The sequence below is a fragment of the Dermacentor silvarum genome, chromosome 1, assembly GCF_013339745.2.
Source record: "Dermacentor silvarum isolate Dsil-2018 chromosome 1, BIME_Dsil_1.4, whole genome shotgun sequence".
In the NCBI taxonomy this organism is placed as follows: domain Eukaryota; kingdom Metazoa; phylum Arthropoda; class Arachnida; order Ixodida; family Ixodidae; genus Dermacentor; species Dermacentor silvarum.
In genome coordinates, this window is record NC_051154.1 from 351,939,731 (window position 1) to 351,947,551 (window position 7,821).

Sequence of the window (7,821 nt, forward strand, 5' to 3'; positions counted from 1 at the left end):
GGAAAAAACTGCCCTATACCCGGCCCGTGGGCCGGGCCGGGCCCGGGGTTTCGGGTAAGCCCGAGCCCGTGCAGTGCTCTACTGTGAGCATCTGCCGCGGCGAGGAAGCGCTCAGCGGTACGAGAGCTCGGGTGGAGAGGGTGCCCGGGGGCCGCCGCTCGGGAGGCCAATCAGGGCGCGTCCCGGTGACGTGTTCTCGCGGGGCAAGTCCAATCCCGGGGGGGGGGGAAGCACGGTTTGCGCGGGAAAGTAGCTCCAGTACGTTAGCTGTGTCCGCCATGTTGCCGTTACGGCGGTGGTTCCCGGAGATCGAGCTAAGCGCCACGCGCGAGCTGGGGGACGAGGCGCGGGAAGGCACCTCGATCACCTCGATCCCCACACAAGCCACCATCCTTCTCGGCTCACCCTCGCACGTTTTCCCTCGCACCTACGACATACCGCGCGCGGGGTGCGATCGTATCGCGCTAGGCATTTGTGGGTGCCGGGCGGCCGCAAATATCTAGGTCTTCTATTCTAGGTCTTCTATTATCTAGATCTTCTATTCACTCAGTATTTATCTTGGTCGCATCACATCGACCTCATGTGCAACCGTGCGCTTAGAAGGTTAGGCTACTTGCAACGCACATTACGTTCAGCCCCACTTAGCACACGACTCCTCACTTACAAAACGCTGGTTCTTCCAATACTGGAGTATACGGCTCTGTCGTATGGAACCCACACAAAATATCTGACATCAATGAAATTGAATCTCTCCAGAAGAAAGCTGTATGCTTCATTTAATTATCGTCGCTTTGACAGGTATTTTTCACCCAGTTACCATCTTCTTAGTCTTCAACTTACCAGTCTCTCTTCCCGTCGTCACGTTGAATCTTTGAAGTTTCCTTATACTCTAATTAACTCCCCACGATTCCCCCCTCCTAGCAAATATATCCACCAGACATCACCATGAGTTGATTATGTCCACTTTTCACCATCGTACCGATTGTGGAATTGTCTGCGTGGTTACGCAAGATTTTTACCACTCGATGAATTTTTATTGTATATTGCTAATCATTGATGTTCAATTCTCTTTGTTATGCTTTTCCATGTATTTGGTTTTCCCACTCCTGCAATAGCCCTTCGGGGCTGCAGTATGTCGAAATAAATAAATAAATACTTAAATAAATAATAATTCTCCGTAAAATGATGCTTCCCACTAGGTGTTAGTTCCCGTGAAACTTGTGACCGATAACTCATGCACTGCTTCCTTTCTAAAACTGCATTGCTGTCAGTAAAGGGACACTAAAGTGGAATTTATTTATTTATTTATTTATTTATTTATTTATTTATTTATTTATTTATTTATTTATTTATTTATTTATTTATTTATTTATTTACCTAATGCATCCTAAGTTACGCTAGGTTCCCGAATTGCATTTCTGGGACACTGAAGCGTCACTGAAAACGTCAGTGTTGCGGCGTTCAGAGAGTTGGTAAGCAAATGAAGGAGGAAAAACAAAAAGTGGATGGCGACGCCATGTTGAAGTTTCCCGCGGAGTCACGGATTTGGGCAGCGTCTACCTGTGACTAATTAGCATATTGTAGATAAAAAATGAAGACTAGATTGCGCTCCAATGGAACCAGTTACTCAACCTAGTGAGTTTCGAGAATTTTTTCCGCCCCAAAAACGGGCTAAATCCGCGAAGGTACTCTGAAATTTGGGACGTAACACGGGACGTTCCGGCGATGCAGTTATCGCGCGAAATTCAAGAATGTAAATTTTGACCTATATTTTCTCCGCCAGTGAGCAAGCCTGTTTCGCCAAAGCGGAGTCTTGAAAGCATACTTAACGACTCTAAATAATTGATTTAGCGTTGCTCATGAATCTTCCAATAAGCCCTCCGGGCTACAACAGCCGATGAGATGACGAGGCTGTAATCTGACTAGCGTTGACAGGGAGTCTAAAAAGAGCCGCAACTACAACATCAAATTCGTATACTCTTTTGAGGCATCAGGGTGGCGCATTTGTGGGCGTCTCTCGATCAAGCGTGCCAAGTGAAACGGACTCGCGCACCATCTTCGAGGAGACGCCAGCAGCCACGCCACAAAAGGCCGCACTGGCGGTGGCGTTTCGCGTCGTGACTGCGTCCCAAATCCGATGCCGCGAATGGCATTGCGCACGACGCCTCGTCCGTGCCCGCCCCGCCACCTGTAAGTGTGCACCGCCATATGCATACCAAAACTGCGGTGAAGATGCCAGCATTTCGTTGACTTCATGTTCGGATGCTGCGCGAGGTGGGATTGCGTAAGAAGATATTTGAGTGTAATTATTATTATTATTATTATTATTATTATTATTATTATTATTGTTGTTGTTGTTGTTGTTGTTGTTGTTGTTGTTGTTGTTGTTGTTGTTGTTGTTGTTGTTGTTGTTGTTGTTGTTGTTGTTGTTGTTGTTGTTGTTGTTGTTGTTGTTGTTCTTGTTGTTAAGGGCATGACACACTGTGTCATGGCTTCCCGCAGGCCCAGGGTCCATTTTGGAGCGAAGTCTGGCCCTGCATGAAGGCTGCGTCAAGGCTGTTTCACATGGCGTGATTTTAGCTCAGCGACACAGCGGTTTCAGTCGCTCCGCCACCGCCACGGCCGTCGCAGCTACCGGCTACTTCCGCCACGTCGGTAGCGCCGTCACGTATATATTCACAGCGATCGGTGCCATATTGAGCGGGGATGACAGAAAACGCCCTCGAAACAGAGACTTTTCTATGCGAACTAATTTTGCGACGTGTTGTGAAGGCGTCTCCATATACTTGTGGACTAAGCAATCCTAAAGGCACATATATCTGAAAGACCTCAAGGCAAGCTCTGCTTACTGTATTGTTAAATAACTAACAAAAGTTAGACATCTGACTGGTTTCCGCGCTGTTTTATTGTTACAATACAGGGATGCACGGATACTTCGAAGGCAGGCGCAAACTTTCGGTGTCGCTGCAACAGAAATCCCGCCATCGTGGACGCATGTGAAAGTTTTCAACAAATATCGCTGTTCCACTCAAGCGACAGCATCGATTTCTTTCTAGCCCAAAATCACCACACGTGAAGGCTCTCTCCATCATGCTATCAGCCTAGTAACCCCACACGCTGAGGAAGCTGAAGAAGTGGACATCGCGCTAGCCACACTAGACCCAACATGCCATGCCATCGTCTCTGATTCTCGCTCCGCTGTTATCAACTACATCAACGGCCGTATCTCCCATCAAGCCTTGCGCCATCTTGCAACAAGCACCCCGCTCAACCGACCATCAGGTTACACTCGTCTGGTTCCCAGCTCATGTAGGCACCGTCCACCCGCATCTCCCCAACCTCAACGAGGTTACCCACTCCCTAGCGCGAGGGCTCGTTAACCGCGCGGTAGACGGTGAGGCTGCCCCCACCGGTAGGGATCGCCTGACACGCTACAATGATGTAGTGAAATCCATCCCGAGCGCTAGGCTACAACTTTCCGCCTGCCACAAACCAATACGTACTCCTCGTTACACCGTTACAGTTACAAGATCTACCCAGACATTTACACCAATCCCACGTACCATATCTGCAAGGCACAGCCAGCCACACTTCCACACATGCTTTGGGACTGTACACAACAATACCCCGACACTAACCCCACGACCCTCTCATCGAGATGGCACGCTGCCCTGCGTAGCTCCAACCTCGACGACCAACTCTGGGCGACCCAGCAAGCCTGTGAGGCGGTGAAGAGGCAACACCTCGACGTCCACACGTGGGAGGCCTAGGCCCAGCCACCACCTCTTGCTGGTTTTAATAAAGTTTATTCAGTCAGTAAGTCGCTGCACGTGAAACAGCCTTCAGGCGCTAGTGTGGTGTAGACTCGGTTCCCAAATCCGGCTGGCTGGCACTGGCTTATCGGTTTGTTATTTTGCCTTAATGAATCGCTCATACCTACTATGGGGGATTGGCCAAAAATCGGATGAGTAAGCAAGAAAATTAGTGATATCTAAAAAAGAAACACCAATGAGAAATTTTGATAAGATCAAAAGAAAAGTAAAATAACACCAATTGCGCTTCCACTTCAGCATAATTCTTGGCCACGATGTCGCTGTGATAGTGCTTTAGCGTGCCTCGCGGCAGCAGTTCTCGCCTATCACCGCCGAGATGAAGACGAAGTGGCTGCCGCAGTTCCATGCTGGATATGTATGCGTGCTTCTGCTGCTTGCTCTAGTCTGGCTATGTTGCCTGATCATCTGCGCGTTCTGCAGCAGGAGATCGAGTCTCGTAGTGTGCTGGTGAAGTCCACGCTGAGGCCGTGCGAGGCGCTCCGCGCGGGAAACAACAAGGCTGCCAAGAACTCGTCCCCGAGTCCGCCGCAGCTCCCACCATTCCATGCCAAGCCGGCAGCCCTAGACACCGCCGCCGAGTGTCCCGCGTCCTCGCTCCAGCCGTTATTCGCCAACGATGCCCAGCGGATCAGACGCGTCGTCGCGAACGTCGAGAAGCGCTGGCATACCCTGTGGCTCCGTTCTCTAGAGTGACAGCGCATGCTCGAACAGCTTCTGCAGGGGTCACGAGGTATCTGGGAGACAGGCGGTGACTGCTACTTCGGCGATGAGCCCAATACCAAGCAGCCGCGCCTGAGCTGTGAATGGGAGGGTGGCATCAGTAACAATGGCACCGAGGAACCCCGCGCTGAGGATGAGCTCACCTCCGTCGTCGTGCCTACGACCGAGTCTGGGCCACCCGAAATGCTCGAGAATGGCATCATGGTTGGGCAGACGGGCATCATGGACCTTAAGTTCACCCGCAAGGGATGGCGGCATTCCGTGGCGCTCCACGATGTTGGGTATTCGAGCGAGAGCTCGCCACAGGTCTCCAGCGAGGACTGCATCCGGATCTACAACTACAGTCCGGAGCTGGCGGAATCGGTCTTCCGGGAGCATCGGGTCGGCTTAGCAAGGGACGACATCGATGAGTGTGGCAACGACGTCGTCGACAGCTGTGCTGCGCTGTACAACGTGGCCGACGAATAAGAGTACGAGAAAGGGGAGTATGAGACGCCACCGCTCATCCAGTCGAACGTCTCGAACGTCGACTTCTACAAGGTGACACTACTCGAGGAAACACCCTCCTCGGACCGTAATGGAGATGACGCCGTGGGCGCTGCAGCGCAGCTGGATGACGAGTCGATGGATATTGCGGAGCTGGAACAGCTTGGTGGCGATGCAAAGGTCTGTGCAACCGGTGTCGACGTCAAGTCGGCGCTGTCGTCAGAATTGCGAGATAGCTCCACGAGCTACCTCGTGGTTGCCCACCCTGGCCCACGTGGACGAGCAGAACTCAGTCTCGGATCAAGGGTGGGACAACCAGGACCCACTATACTTCAGTGAGCCATGCTCCACCTATTCCGTGTAGACTGCAGGTGAGGACCAGGTGAAGAAGTTGCTGGACTTTGGGGACGACTACTGGCCTTTCATCGGGAGCCCGTCAGACACCTCCTCGCTCAGCGGCCAGCCCAGAGACCTCCCAAGATGATCCGCGCACAAGGCCCACCCTGCTAGGAAGCGTGGAGGCACTACGGAGTTTTACTCGAATTCGGACATCGAGGACCTTAAGCGCCTGTTGGGCCAGAGCACTCGCTTTTATACCTTCATCCGCAACAGCCTGCACAAGATCGCCGCATTTGGCAAGGATGCGTCTCAAGGGCCTCGGGAGAAAATGTCACCACGCAAGTTTATGGAGCTGGTACGTTGCAACCTGCCTGACCAACCTGCAGTGGTTGAATATTATCTGCACCCCCCTTTACAATGAAGGGGACTCACCGGAGCAAAAAAGCTCATCAACCATTCGGAGGCCCTCTTGAGGTAGCTGGAGACCGTGTTCGAGACGGGTTGACAAGCGACGGCCGTAATGAGAAATCCATGCCGAAAGGCTCGACAAGCCAGGCCCCCGTGCTCCAGAGCCTTCACAGCACTTACATGAAGGCTCTGCATGAAGGATCAATATTAGGGACAATTTTATTTGTAATATATTTAACGATATCCCCCTTCAATTGAAGTCAGGCTATTTGCAAATGATTGTGTTCTTTTTTTTTAAATCAACAAGTGTATTAGAGCAAATCCTACTGAACGAATCACTGATAACTCTTGAAAACTGATCTGATGAATCTGCCGTGGAGATTAACCTAAATGAAACGGCACAGAGTTAGTATAATAACTATGTAAAACAATCAGCGTAACCATTTCCCAAAAATAAGCCGATTTAATCTATATATATGGTCTAAAGGATATTGAAATTGAACGTACTTCTCTAAGTATCCCGGTGTAACAATTTTAATTGGACTAAGCACATAAGCAGCATAGCTGGATCTGTTCAGAAGGAACTTGCTTTTCTATGACGTGAGCTAGAGAATGATGCACCTGATGTGAAGATGTACAAAGCAATTGTCCGATCAAATTCATATAGTATGCATACATAGTGTTAGATCCTCACAGCCAGAAATGTACTATATTTGAGACCATATGAAGCCAACATACAATGAAGCCATGGAAAGCGGAGGGGAAGTTTTGTATAGCTTTAATTGAAGTGTATAAGTAGTAAATTAAAGGAAAATAGAAGTGGACGAAAAGACAACTTGCCACCGGTGGGAGCGAAACCCACAGCATTCGCATAACCAATTGTGCTACAGCGGCAGCTGTCCCAACGTCCACATCCTCAGGTATTTACGTTGTGTAACCTTTGGATTGTTAGCCAGCGCCACTCAGGCCTTCGCGGCGGACGTGGAACATCCTCTTGACCGATGGCGCCACGTAGTACGCGAACTTCATGAGCAGGCAACGGACCAATAAATCCTCGTATGCTACGAGAAGGCAATGAGCCAACAAACAATAATACCAAGGACAACATAGGGGAAAATTACTTGTACTTAATAAATGAATTAAAGAAACGATAAATTAATGAAAATGAAAATGGATGAAAAAACAACTGTCCGCAGGTGGGGAACGAACTCACGTCTTCGCATTACGCGTGCGATGCTCTCACTATTGAGCTACCGCGGAACCGTTTTCCCATCACTTTCTGGGGTATTTATGTTTTACAACTAGAACTAACCCTGGGAGTGTTAGCCAGCGCCACCACTCACAAACCAAGGGCGGATGTGGAACATCCTTTCTGCCGCTGGCGTCACGAGCTCGTGATCTTTTTGGGCGATGGCAACTGGTCAATAAACCCACATACATAAAGTTTCTCACTATAACACCTAGAGGGTAAACTGGCGCCACCGCCTATGCGAGTTTCTTAAAGGGCTGCCGTGCCCTCGTGGGAATGACGGGATATGTGTCTGCGAGGCTTGTGTTGGCTGGTGTTGTACGAGGCTTCGTCTAAAACGTGGATATGACTACACAAATAACGCGTTCTTAAAACAAAATCTACATAAAATGCTTTCATTCACTCATATTACATCTCTCAATAAAGTTTACTCACCTACAATGCAGCATCAAGCGAAGAAAAGTAAGAACAGACGACAAGCTGTTCCAAAGCGAGCGAGAATCTTGTCGTCTGCCCTCCAACTTTAGCGGCCAGCCGATACTTTTTACGTTTCATATAATTGTGCACCCAATACTAAGCCCTCAAACTTAAACAAAACATGTTTTTGTGTAATACTAAAGCTAAAGTAGTTTTTTACGTGCTGTTTTAGCAGGAAATGAATAATTGTGACAGACGGAACGGTGCTAGCCAGGCGCGTCTTCAAGGCGTTCTGGCTCTCCAAGAAGGATGCCAATCCAAATCCACAATATACCGGCATTCCCTTGCATACCACAGCGCAGCAGCGCC

At 49.5% G+C, this 7,821-nt stretch overlaps 1 pseudogene; it reads left to right on the forward strand.

The window, feature by feature from the left end:
• The first annotated feature begins 4,223 nt into the window (after positions 1-4,223).
• LOC119444772 (uncharacterized) lies at positions 4,224-5,851 on the forward strand (annotated as a pseudogene).
• Positions 5,852-7,821: the final 1,970 nt, after the last annotated feature.